At 42.1% G+C, this 14751-nt stretch overlaps 1 protein-coding gene across 1 annotated transcript in view; it reads right to left on the reverse strand.

Annotated features, from left to right (window-relative positions):
- LOC132399127 (cytoplasmic phosphatidylinositol transfer protein 1-like) overlaps nt 1–14751 on the reverse strand; it is a 236514-nt gene that overhangs the window by 29237 nt on the left and 192526 nt on the right. The gene's annotated exons all lie outside the window — the stretch shown is intronic.

Raw genomic sequence — 14751 nt, forward strand, 5'->3', positions numbered from 1 at the left:
GATCACCCGTCTTGTAAAGACATTGCCCAGAAGAAACAATGGCAAACCACTTCTGTAAAAAAAATTTCCAAGAATAATCAGTCATGGAAAGAGTCTCATATGATCACCCATTTCATATGACACAGCACATAATGAATTAATTTGTATCTTAAGTATTCAGATAACTTTATTTACAACCTATTGAGTAACTAAACTCAATTAAAAATAAAATCGGGAAACAAAAAGTTGACATTGATAACCGTGATCATAAAGAAACCCCTGTATTGTTTGAAATATTAATTTTATTTATTTACTTGGAGATACAGTGCGAAACAGGGCCCAATTAAGCCATATGGCACAGCAACCCACAGGACAATTTACAGTGAACAACTGACCTACTAACCGGTATGCTTTTGGGCTGTGGGAGGAAACCAGAGCACCTGGAGGAAACCCACAGGCTTTACAGGGAGGACATACAAACTTCTTAAACAGGATGCTGGAATTGAACTTGAAAGCCTCGAGTTGTAATAGTGTCACGCTAACAGCTACACTACCGTGGTGACCCGCTTACTTTGCTCACTGATGAACCTTAGGGCTGTGAACCTCATGTCTTGCTCACTTGAACTTGGCTGAAGTGTTACTCCAGTACATACAAAAGCCAATATGGTTGACTTTCAAATGCCCTCTTAAGTGGTATTGTAAGCCATTGATATGATCCATCCCCTGTTCTCTGGGAAGAATGACAAATGGTAGTCTTGCCAGTTACGTGCACACTGGGAGATCAATTAAGAAAAACATCTTTCGTTTTAAACACACTGTAGATATCAGATTAACAAATATTCAGAAAAGGCAATGATTTCTATATGTAGACCTCTGCAAGTCCATGACAAATAGGGTCTGATGTGGTTTGTACTTTACAATTTACTAAACTGCAGAGGTGTCACATTGACGGAGCCTTTGATGATAAATGGCAAAATAGCTGAAACACTCAGCAATTTATTTCTTTTGACACATTCTTCAGGGAGCCTTCAATTCTATAATGATTACCTGTCAAAACTGGCAAAATCTCCTTCCAAAACTCCCTGAGACGCCATTTCTTCTAGAGCAGGTGTTTCTAACCTGGTATCCATGGACCCCTCGGTTAATGGTAGGGGTCCATGGCATAAGAAGGTTACAAACCCTTGCTCTAGAGAAATATAGCCAGCAAACTAATACGAGTCCAATAGTAGGGCAGATGTAAGATTGATGGTTGAAGTATCAGTTGGGTGTTTGGTACTTGGTGTAACATCTGGAGAGTGATGGTGAGTGTAACATCTGGAGTGTGGGGAGTGTAACATCTGGAGTGTGATGGTGAGTGTAACATCTGCAGTGTGATGGTGAGTCTAAAATCTGGAGTGTGATGATCAGGGTAATATCTGGAGTGTGATGGTGAGTGTAACATCTGGAGTGTGATGATCAGGGTAACATCTGGAGTGTGATGGTGAGTGTAACATCTGGAGTGTGATGGTGAGTGTAACATCTGCAGTGTGATGATCAGGGTAACATCTGGAGTGTGACAGTCATGAATTATTCTTGACCACAAGTCCGTTCATTCTTCGAGCCATGTGATTCTATTGGTGGGCAAAATACCGGCTATATGTGCCTCGATTATACTTACTGACTGAGCAAACACAGTGTGCTGAGGCAGACCAGTTGATGGTAAGATGGACCGCAGGCCATCACACTCCAGATGTTACTCTGACCATCACACAACAGTTGTTAAACTGCTGATCACACACCCAGCAAACTCCTCAGAGAGGCTCACTACCCTCTCTGTCAATTCTCACAGTCAGGTACGTGGGCAACAGGTTTACTACCGTAGAGAGGTTCAGACTCTGACACTCCTGTTATCTAATGAACAGACGGACCCAATACCTGGAAAATTAATTTAGTAGCCAAGTTCCACTGCGTAAATGGTTTGGCAAAACTGTCGGGACAACTTCACCAGACGGAGTGCTATGATATTTCTGTACCCTCCACAAACTCACCAAACCTCACAGGGTCCCTGTCCGGTGAGGTAGGGCAAAATTAAAATTGCCCAGTCTCACTTGAATTAAAATTAAAAAATAAGTGAAAATTACTAAATCCTATCTAACTCGGAACCAGTTTGGCTCTAGTGTTGTTTCTGTAAGACCACTTAACATAGGTACCAAATCAGGCCAATCAGCCCATCGAGTCCACTGTGCCATTCCATCATGGCTGATTTACTATCCCTCCCAACCCCATTCTCCTGCCTTCTCACCATAACTTTTGACACCCTAATCAAGAACTTGGCTTGGCTTGGCTTCCACAACCACCTGTGGCAATGATTTCCACAGGTTCACCACCTTCTGGCTAAAGATGTTCTTTCTCATCTCTATTCTAAAGGGTCACCTTTCTACTCTCAGGTTGTGCCCTCCGGTCCTAGACTCCCCCACTCTCGGAAACACCCTCTCCAAGTCCACTCAATCTAGAGATCCCCCTCATTCTCCTAATCTTCGAGTACTGGCCCAGAGCCATCTTGCTGACAAGCCCGATCACAGACGTTTGAGTGCAATTAAAATCAGCAGCAGAGAATGTTAAGTGTTTTTATTTCAGTTTGCAAGGCAGCTTGAAAGGACACAACGTAAACCACAGATTTAAACAGCGAAAACTGTAATCTTAAATGGAAGCAGCATGCTCATTAGATCTCAGAGGGTTACCTATGCCGAGCTGCTGCCAAGATCATTAAACCCTCTCGTTAGCTGAGATGAGCAATGGAAAGCAGAGCTGATGATGCACTTAGGTGAGGATATCAGAGTAAGTATTACATCTGGAAAAGGGGCCACACTGTGAATTTCTCATCCAGTGCTTCAGCAGAAGATTTTGACAGATGTTAGAAGCCAGATCGCTGACGTTTGAGTGCAAGAACATTCAGCAGTAGAGAATGTTAAAAGTGCTTGATTTCGGTTTCCAAGGCACCCTTGATAGGATACAATATAAACCGCAGATTTAATTACTTTCAGTTTGCAACAGACTACAAAGTACTATTCAATTCTGAACAATTTCACTTTAACCAATGCCCACAGAAAAAAAATCATGCCATTTTCCAGTGAATTCTCAATAGATGACTGACAGCAAATTAAAGAGGAGAATGTCTATTGAAGTCAGATTAAGTATTTGCACTTATACAGCTGATAGGCAAGAAAAAAGTCTGCAGTCGTGACTGAGCCCAGCAGAACTGAGTGAGTTGACACAAGATATCATACAAGGGAATGTTTTATAGCATTTGGACCGATATTAGTCCAGGCAAAGAGCTTATTATTTTCAGTCTGGTGCAATGCATTGTAAAATATTTCTAGGGCACTGTTTGGTGATAACTCTGCACAGGATGGTCTCAAGCCCGGCTGCGAGATGAGGAGAGCCAACAACCCCATCCCATAAAAAACCCAGAGCTCCAGAAACGCGAAGAGAAACTCCAAAGAACTCTGGGAGAGGAAGGGTCTTTGCCTCGAAGACGTTTGAAATCGTACAGTGAAAGTGGAAGCCCAGGGCCAATCAACCTTCGGCCCAGGATGGGACTACTGTGGGCGGCCTATGTCCCAGCAGGGGGAGATGGCATTAAGAAGAATGCTCGGTGATAATTAGATAGTGAATTAGTATTGTGCAGACATAAGTGACACGGTCCAGATTTAAAACCTGTGCTAGCTTGCCTAGGGGTAATGGATCATCAGGTAGGGATTCAGTTCTGTGAGTTCGTGTTTTCAACTCCCTGAAGGGCAAATAAAGTAACAAAGAAAATGCTTTGAGTCAATGATTCTTCACCAGGGCTTCATAGTGACATGGACCCAACCAAAGCCTCAGCTCTGAAATGCTCCCTCTCCCTTTAGCGCTCCTGCTTTCAGAATTAGAATCAGAATCAGGTTTACTATCACTGTTGCAAAAGTTGGTGTCTTGTGGTATGTGCCATGTGGATCAATATCCCAGCTTTAAACAATACTGTTTGGAGAGGACTGCTTGTGAGTGGGCATGTTTCAAAGTTCGTTTGTAGTCATTCAACCATGTTCATATATACTACCAAACAAAACAACATTCCTCCAGACAATGCAACAACACAGTACATATAACTCACACACAATGCATAATGTAATTTTACCACGAATAATTAAAAGTGTTACAAAAGACTGACATTTCGCATAAGGTGGATTTACGGCACAAGTTGACAGGTGTACGTAACTCTTACTGGTGCTTCATACGTGGTGAGACCTGGGTGGTAGCAGGGAGTTCAGTCGTCTTGTGCTGTGGGGGAAGCAGACGTTTTCTTTCCTAATGCTACCATCCCTTCTGCCTGATGGTAAGAATCCAAAGACGCCGTGGACAGATAGGAGGGATCCTTGACAATGCTAAAGGCACTCCTGATAAGTAACGCAGGTTTAGAGGCTTGTGTCATTTTTAAAACAGGAAGAATTCCTTAGAAGCAAAATAGAGGAATCCTTATTTTATGGAGAAAACTATACTTTCACAGTAACTCATTCTTCTGCTCTCGGACTTTTGAATGCATGTTTGTTTTTAATATTCCTATAACAAACTGTGAAAATCGTATTCTTGTCATTTTCACATATCTTTTGTCAGCCGGTGGCCCTCCTGATGCTGCCTCTCTGATGGCAAATTTTTATCATTATTAAGTATATATTATCTCGTGTAGTTTTTCCATGTTTATGGATTAAAGCTTGAAAACAAAATTAACGTTTTTAATGTTTTAGGAACAGCTTCTTCCCCTCTGCCATCAGATTTCCGAATGGACAATGAACCGACACATGAACACTACCTCACTATTTTTGCAACACACACCAAATGCTGGAGGAATTCAGCAGGCCAGGCAGCATCTTTGCAAAACAGCACAGTCGATGTTTCGGGCCAAGGACTACTGAAGGGTTTCAGCCCGAAACATCGACTGCTTATTTTCCACGGATGCTGCCTAGCCTGCTGAGTTCCTCCAGCATTTTGTGTGTGTTGCTTGGATTTCCAGCATCTGTAGATTTTCTCTTGTTTGTGATTTGCTCACTAGTTTTGCTCTTGTTTTGACTATTTACTTAATCTAATTTTTTAATATATTTCATATCATAACTTAGAGAATTTTTATCTATTGCACTGCATAGCTGCTGCAAAACAACAAATTTCAAGACACGTCAGTGACATTAAACCTGATCTGGATTCTAATGTGCAATGCAGTGTGTTTCAGTGCATTTCAATAGGAGAAAAGGAATTTGCAGGCCATTATCTCCTATGCTGTGGTGAAACATTTAAAGACTACTCATGGACCCTGACCAAGATCTACTACTGTGCAGGTGGATCAGACTCAGAGTGTGTGGCGGCTCCCTACCCAACACCCGAGTTCACTCTTCCTCCTCTGGTCCAGTTCAGCAACCCCCATCCCCGCCAGAATCTGACCCCGGGTATGTGGGATGGCTCCCAGCAGAGTTTGCCAAATACTTGGAAGGCAATGTGCTAACGGCGAGTAATTGCCTTAAGTCGCATTTCCTGTGATTGTGAGACCCTGCTGGACATTGTTAATGGCGCTGATTTATTGGCGGACGGCAGGGGAGATGTGCGGCCTGGGTCACAGCGAGGACCAGGCCTCTGGCCACAGTGTGGCATATTTACAGCTGCCCAGGAGAGGTAGCGGAGTCGGTGTGCTCCATATGGCATATGGCCATATGCCATGACGTCTAAGCTGGAGTCAGTGCTGCCCCCCCGGTGTTCACTCAGCAAAAAGCAAACTGTATTGTATTCGACTGCAGACTGCTGCAACATCGATGGACTTAGGGACTTGAACTATATATTTTTTATGTGACTGTATTTTATTGATATCTTAGACATGCTTGTTGTCTTGTACGTGCTGTATATGAACTGTTTTGCACCTTGTTCCCGGAGAAATGCTGCTTAGTTTGGCTGTATTCATGAATATTCATGTGGTCGAATGACAATTAAACTTGCACTTGAACGACTGTGGTAGGATGAGCCAGGTATCTCCTGGCCAATACTCTCCAGCATATCAAAGAATAGATCACACCACACTTGAAATGTTGAGACTTACAGGATAAGGAACCAAGCTGAAAAATGGGATGAGGTAAAAGGCACTTGGCAGGCAGGTACGAATGACAATGATCCAAATTGCCTCTTCCTGTGCTTTAAGCTGTCCGACAATGAGCAACTTTCATTGTGAATGAGTTAATGCATGGTTTCCTTTGATGACCAGCATTGGCTGGGATGGAGTGGCGAAGGGAGCGTACATTAGGTTCAGGAAGTACCTAATAAAGGGACCACTGATCGTACATCCGTGGTCTTCTGCTGCTGTAGCCCATCCACTTCTAGGTTTGACATGTTGTGCGTTCGGAGATGTCCACTGCTGTAACACGTGGATACTTGAGTTACTGTCAGCTTGAACCATTCTGGCCATTCTCCTCCGACCTCTCTCATTCACAAGGCATTTTCACCCACAGAACTGCCACTCACTGGATGTTGTTTTTGTCTCTCGCACCATTCTCTGTGAACTCTAGAGACCGCTGTGCGTGAAAATCCCAGCGGTTTCCAAGATACTCGAACCATCCTGTCTGGCATTAATGAGCAAGTGCACAGGTGTAGCTAATAAAGTGGCCACTGAGCATATAATTAAATTGCAAAATAAAACTGCACTGGAAGCTGCCACTTTTCCTTGTCTTTATCGGAACAGGTTTGTTGCTATGGTGATGCATGCTACGTGGCATTAATACACCCCGCTGTGCCACACCTGGACCTCCATGTGCTCCGCATATTACCACTGGAAGAGGTTTGCTGTCCTCCGAGCTTCCTGAAGAAGCAGACTTTAGTCATGTCAGGTGAGCAGAGGGGAACAATCGGTACTTGTATGGCAATACACCGTGGGGGAAACCCTGCGAGTTCGAGCCATCTAGAGCCTCTTAATGGTTCAAGTGTTAACCACACGATCGAGAACATCTTCAACGTGCGGCATCCAGCACTGATGATCATTATCCAGGACATGCTCTCATCAGGGAGGGTGCACAGGAGTATGAAGACACACACTCAATGTTTCAAGAAGAGCTTCTCCCCCCTCCACCATCAGATTTCTGAATGTTTCATTAACCCATAAACACTTCCCCACTTTCCAGTCTCTTTTTCCACTACTTAGTTATTTTTTTATATTTCTTATTGTAATTTTTAATGTATCGCATTATACTGCTGCCACAAAACAACAAATTTAACAACATGAGTCAGTGATAATAAACCTGATTCTGATTTTAAGTCCTAAACGTTGTATAATGGTGTACTGCTATGATAATGCAATCAGTTGAATAAAATCTTGTATATAAAAGGAAGATACAGTAAATGAGGGAATGGGACTAAAAAGAGCACCTAATGATTGGCATTGTAGAGTTTATTCTCTGCCCACGAGGTACTGGCATTTAAAGGGACAGAAGGAAATCTGTGGTGATTTAGAAAGTCTCAAAATGGACTTCAAGTGTGAGGGAAATGGGGGCCTACTTCCTTGAAGGGAACCCCTGACTTGGTTTGCTGCGGAGTTTGGAAAACGTCCCTGAAGGATTCATTATGTGTCCTTCTAAACACCCCCACAAATGCACCAAGAGACAAAAGTGTTGCAAGTGTAAAAGGCATCTCTTTGTTCCAAAATCCTTTCACCTTTTCCAGAACTCCCAGAAACCCGCACCACTGGCCTGTGCTTGCTCTCAGCTGTGTTACAGAGACCACACATATTCTGTGGTGTTTTTCATTGATTCTATTGTATTTCTTTGTTCTGGTGTGTATACCTGCAAGACAATGAATCTCAGGGGAGTATTTGGTGATATATACGTACTTTGACAATAAATTTACATTGAACCTTGAATTTTGAACTTTAAAATGAATGTACTAAGGGAGCCATTGCATACTGGCGACATTAACTGAACAATAATTCTTGAGATCTGAACTTCTGATCCAGAATTGTGAGCACCAGAGATTATAGGTATTCTGTTAATAAAATAAATCTATCAACTTGTCAGTTCTGGAATAAACAGCTAGTTTCAGCAACAGTATCCATGGAGACACTTGACTCTCAGACAGAATGTGTCCGTAAGCTGCTTTAAACCTTGTCCTGACTGCTGGTTATTAAGTTTGATTCATTGTGTCAGCTCCTGACTGAAATGGCTCCAGGCTGGACTCATGAGAAGATCTATGGAGCGGTGACTATCATTTATGACCTTACTGGGTGGGTAACCTGCAGGAATGCATGTTGTGCTTCAGTATCACGCTGTAATTCTGTGGATGATTTTCTAAAGCAGTAGGTGTCTGCAGAGAGCTCGACTCAGGATGAATTATAAGAGTTCAGCCCTCCACTGAATTCCCAGTTTTCATTTCAGGGGAGAAAATTCAGCTGGCATTTGTTTCCATTATGGTGGAGCTTGGGACTTTTGGGACTGCTAAATCATCCGTCTACCATGATAGTCTTTTTGACTGGCACTGCCAAAGAACAGGCAGTGTAAACGTGGGTGCTAAACCTACTGAATTTCTCCCACTCCAGTTAGCGAACAGGTGAGTCCTGTGTGCCCTTTAGGCGAAAGACCTGGAGAAGTATAATAACCTGAGGCGAAATGCACAAACTGCCGGAGGAGCTCAGCCTGTCAGCCTGTTGATGTTCTGGGCTGAGACTTCTTTAGGACTGAAAAGAAAGGGGGAAGATACCAGAATAAAAAAAGTGGGGGTGGGGTGGGGGAGTGGAGATATCTAGAAGGTGATAGGTGAAGCCAGGTGGATGGGAAAAATTAAGGGCTGAAGACAGAATCTGATAGGAGAGGAGAGCGGACCATAAGAGAAAGGGAAGGAAGAGGGAACCCAGGGGGAAGTAATAGGCAAGGGCAAAGAGGTAAAAGATCAGAGTGGGGAATTGAGGAAGAGGTAGAGGGGAAGTATTTTTGTTTAACGGAAGGCAAAATTGAATTTCATACCATCAGGTTGGAAGCTACCCCAGTGGACTACGTGGTGTTGCTCCTCCACCTTGAGGGTGGCCTCATCTTGGCACATGAGCAGGCCATAAACTAAAAGCAGAGTAACCTTCCTGGCCCCACAGAAGTACAGATTTGCTTCTGGCTGCTCAGTGTATTGCCACTGCCTTCTACTACAGCTGACTGTTGAAAGTGGAGTTATCAGTCTTTTCCAACTCCACAGCCCCCACCCCAGCATTTATAAACTGCCCTCCCCTTCTCAGAAGTCAAAGTCAAGAGCTAAAGGTTTGCAGATGTACATATGCCCATGTCATATCACTAAATCTGAAACCAATAACTGAGGTGCAGGAGCCTTAGAACCCACACCAGCAGGTTCAGGAACAGTTACTACCTCTCAATCATCAGGCTCTTGAACCAAAGAGATTAACTTCACTCGCCCCATCACTGAATTACTCCCACATCCTATGGACTCACTTTCAAGGACTCTTCATCTCGCCTTCTTAATATTTATTGCTTATTTATTTATTTTTGCATTTGCACAGTTTGCTGTCTTCTGCACACTGGTTGAATGCCAATTTGGTGCCGTCTTTCAATGATTCTGTTATGGTTATTATTCTATGGATTTATTGAGAATGCCCACAAGAAAATAAATCTCAGGGTAGTATATGGTGACATACATGTACTTTGATAATAAATTTACTTTGAATTTTGAACTCAAGTATTCAAGGACAGCTTCTATCCCACTGTTATAAGATTATTGACTTAACTAAGGGGACCCTAGTACAATAAGATCAAGTTTTGACTTCACAGTCCACTTCATTATGACCTTGCACCTTGCTGTCTGCTTTTCTCTGTAACACTTTATTCTGCACTGTATTATTGTTTTCCCTTGTATTACTTCAGTGCACTATTCTGATGAAAATATCTGTATGAAAGACAGAGCCTTTCACTGTCTTTCAGCACATGTGACAATAATAAACCAACTTCCCAATAATAAACTAATTTTACCCTTTTGCCACACAGAAACAGTGCCTTGGTATTCCATCCTGCCCCCCCCCCCCCCACCACAGGATTTACAAACTGCCCTCCCTGCTCATAAGGCAGAGTCAAAGATGTGATGCTTTGTAGATGTTAGAGTGTTTTGGGGGGCTAGCACGTATTGCAAATAACTTCAACTACCTGCCTCCTCAGGCAAATTTGAAATGGGGATTCTGAACGATGGGTTCCTAAAGCCATGAATCAAGTTAATTGGAAGAGACCACAGTTAATTGGAAGTCCAGACAACACTGATTTAAATTCATTATTTGGGAGTCTGTAGCGTGGGTGCAAAGGGGGAGGTGTAGTTCAATATGGAATTGTCCTGAATTTTAATTTGATCTTTAGCATATAATTTGTCTTATAGTGATGCCTTGCTCGAAAAGGGTCTCTCTCTCTCTTCCAAATAAGCTTGTTTTAATTTGGTGAATAAAGAGACTGCTTCATATCTACCACTACTTCTCTCTGGTGACCTTGCTCATACAACAATAGTAGACGTATGCCCACATCATACTACGAAATCTAAAACCAATAGCTACCATTCAAAGATATTTTACTCACTGCAATCCTGGGTTTGTTGTGAACTGATGTAATCCAGAGCTACTGCCTTTACAAGTTAATGAGGGCTAATTTATAAACACATGGCTTCATTTTGACTCAGCTTGTAGATGCAACATAAAAGTGGCTAGGTGCTGTTACTCCATTTACAAAACTCCAGTCAAAGTCTCCCAAATTCAAAGGCTGGGTGCAACGAGCAACCTCCAATACAGTTACAACAACCAAGGAAACATTACTACCCCCAAGTATTTCTATTCTTCTACACTCGAGCCACTAATTGATGGTGAAGAACCCTTGGTGATTACTGAAAGTGGTTAAGCAGTGTGAGAACCAAAGCTGTGGATTCATAAGTTGGCCAAAAGCTTACCCTTGGAGCTCATGGGTGTCAGGGATACCATGATTTAATGATCTCAGTGACTTCTGAGAAAACATACTTTCTGAATCAGCAGTTATGTATTTTGAACCAGTCTGAACACTAACTATCCAGGAGCTATTGCAGTCCTTAAAGAAACTGGGGAGCAAGCAGATTTTTTTAACTATTTGTTTTATTTTTAAAATAATGTAACCTGAAGCAGGTTCTTTATCTATAATATCTATAATTGAACAAAACTTATCTGATCGCTTCTAAACGTCAGTTTGGTGTTTGTAAATGCATTATTTTCATGTTTCTTTTATTAAATGTCTGAATATTACATGATGCCCCAATGAAGGGTCTCTGCCTGAAAGCTCAACTCTTTATTCCCCTCCATGCTGAGTTCCTCCAGCATTTTGTACGTGTTGCTCTGGATTTCCAGCATCTGCAGGTACTCTTGTGTTTATTAAATATCTTGTGCTTATATGTTCTTCTACCACTTCCCAGGAGTCTCTTCTCCTTTCGTCAAATTTTACTTGATTAATTGTGCAAAATAATTTAAACTGAAATTTCCCATGATAAAATCACAGTGTTAATAATAGATGAAAAATAAAATTTTGAGAACAAGATAAGGGAGAACTTTGTGATTCACATATTGCTGTTACTGTGAAATCTATTAAGGCATAGTTGAGTTTTGAAATTATTAGAATTATATTTTTCACATCTTAGGAGAATCATACCAAAATGCAGTCACAGGTTTGGCAGTCACGATCTACATGACTTGACTAATTTTCTAAGAAAAGTAAAATAATTTCAAAGATTGAAATGTCAGTGTTTTATATACAGTAACTTTGATGTTAAGCATCCTTCTTTTATTATGTGCAGAGGTAAATGAATAGCTTTTCAAAATAGAATGTGAAGGACACACAAATTATGAAATCTGGTTGCTGTTTGAAAGAGGTTGTCAGGGTTTTCATAACTGTTAAAGACTAATGTCAAAATTAAAAAGAGCACATTGTGCTTCTAAGGAAAGCCCGAATACGTTCCTTTCAAGAGGTGTGTTGGCTAGAGACAGAGCTGCGATATTATAGCAACAGCTCCGCTTAATTACGGTTTCCTGCTGGGAGACTGCATGAATGAATTGACCCTTGTTATCCTTTAAAGGGTGCTGACTTGCAAATAGAATCCATTCAGTCCAATGGTTTTCATGCTCAAATCAAATCATTCTCCTGTTGTAAAGCAACACGTATGCAGTGCAGGAGGAACTCTGCAGGTCAGGCAGCATCTACGGAGAGGAATAAACAGTCGATGTTTCGGTCTGACACCCTTCGTCAGGACTGGGGAGGGGGGGGGTGAGGAAATGAAGAGGGGGAGAGAGGGAAAGGAGTAGAAGCTGTCAGGTGAGGGGGAAGGTGTGTGGGTGAAGTGAGAAGCTGGGAGGTGATAGGTGAAAGAGGTAAAGCACTGAAGAAGGAGGAATCTGATTGGACAGGTCAGCACTGCAACCCCCTCACCTGGTTTGGCCCATCACCTGCCAGCATGTACTCCTTCCCTTCTCTCACCTTCTTATTCTGGGTTCGTTGCTATGTACGTATTTATCTGTCTATTTTTTAATTGATTGATTGAGATATGGCGCAGAATAGGCCCTTCAAGCCATGCCACCCAGCAACCCCCCAATTTAACCCTAGCCTAGTCACGGGACAATTTACAATGACCAATTAACTTACCAACCGGTTTGCCTTTGGACTGTGGGAGGAAACCCATGCGGTCATGGGGAGAACATACAAACTCCTGTACAGAAGACTTCTGCTTCTCTGTTAGGACATCCCAAGTCATGCCAGAGCCAATGTAATACTTAAGAAGGGTACGAAAATTGAAATGAAGTAGTCAATTTATGCACAGCGCGCTCCCAGAAACAGCAAATGTCATAGGCCCATTAGATCGTACAAGAAGTTGTGGATACAAGAAAAAACCTTCCCTTCTATAAAATGTTGCCATCTTTTAATTCCGTCCATGGGCACAGCTGACCTCTCATCTAAAAGACAGCAGCTCTAACAGAACAGCATTTGCTCAGCTCTACCTCTGAGCTTCCCACCAGGATTATTGTTCCAGTCTCTGGAGCTGGATTATGAACAGTCACCATTCTTAATCAGAGTTGACAGTGCCTCCTGTTGAGAACTACAGGAGTGAGTGCAGTAGAATTGCATTAATCCACGGGACTTTGGTAATGCTGGGCAGATTACCAGATGCTAGTAAACCCCAGTACACTTCCAGTTCACTTTTATCTTAGAAATTACACCGTCGGACAAATCATTTTACAGTGAACCTGGTAACTTTAAAGGGAATATTCTAACTGGGCCCTGTGAGTTTAAACGGAGTGTTGTGAGAACTGAGATGCTGGTATGTTCAGAATCAGATTTATTATCATTGACTTATTTGAAATGGAATTTATTATTTTGCAGCAGTTGTACAATGCAATGACATAAAATGAAGATAAAAATTACTGGAAGGAGAAAATGAAGTTTATGCTATCAGGTTGTGGGTGGCTACCCAGCGAGAGTAGGTGTTGTTCCTCTCCCCACCTTTTTATTCTGGCACCTTCCTTCTTTCTTGCCAGTCCTGATAAAGGGCCACAGCCCGAAATATCAACTCTTTATTCATTTCCGTAGATGCTGCCTGACCTGCTGAGCTCCTCCAGCATTTTGCGTGTGTTGCTCTGGATTTCCACCACTTACAGAATCACTTGTGTTTATACCTCTCCTGAACCTGGTGGTGTGGAACTTAAGGCTCCTGTACCTCCTTTCTGATGGCAACAACGAGAAGAAAGCATGGCCTGGATGGTGGGGGTCCTTGATGATGGATGCTGCTTTCATGTGTCAGTGCTCCTTGATGTGTCCAATGGTGGGGAGGTAATTTCCTGTGATAGACTGAGCTGTATCCACTACCTTTGTTGTCTTCTACATTCTTGGGCATTGGTTTTTCCATGGATGTCTTACCTGTGCATTCACACCAGTAAGCACACTCTCTTTTACACATTTGTACTGACTGCCCGGACCACTTTCTATCAGTACACCACACTGGTCACATATAGGCTTGGGTGGGTGAGCACAGCCGATTTCCTTCCTTTAAGGATGTCAGTGAACCAGAAAATCTGAGGCCTTTTCAGCAGATTCGTCAATATTATTATGTCCAGCCTGTGTCCTTGAGGATCAGTTTTAAAATACACTTAATTGTATGCAAGGCTTTGAAGCTCCTCCATGCGTCTATCCCCTTGCATCCCTAGTTGTAAGCTTAGATCTGTAAATACTGGCTTGCTTAGTGTTCCTAAAGCCAAGCATATAAGAACTGGTGATATGGCCTTTTGCTCTTACGCACCAAAAACCTGGAATACTCGACTGACTGAGATACGCCAGGCCAGTACTGTGGAATGTTTCAAAACACTTCTAAAAACTTACTTTTTAAATTTGGCTTACTTGTAGGATTACTTAATGCCTATTGATGTTGATTACTTTTATGTAATCTGGTATATTCAATTACATTTTATTCTACATAACGTTTGTTTTTACTTGTGAGTTTTAATTTTGTCTCATATTTTATGACTATATCGATTTATCTTTACAATCTGTGTAAAGCACTTTGAGCCTGCATCTTAATGCACAAAAGATGCTCCATAAGTGAAGCTATTATTATTGTTATAATGGTTTGGTAGTTTCATCATCACTATTAGTAAAGTTAGATTTATTTATTTAGTTTAATTATAATCCCCCAGCTGCCTTGAGAGCTCAATCAGAATAGGGCATATCAGAATAGAGCAGTTTCAAGTCCCTGGATGTC

This window comes from Hypanus sabinus, chromosome 9, assembly GCF_030144855.1.
Source record: "Hypanus sabinus isolate sHypSab1 chromosome 9, sHypSab1.hap1, whole genome shotgun sequence".
Classification (NCBI taxonomy): Eukaryota; Metazoa; Chordata; class Chondrichthyes; order Myliobatiformes; family Dasyatidae; genus Hypanus; species Hypanus sabinus.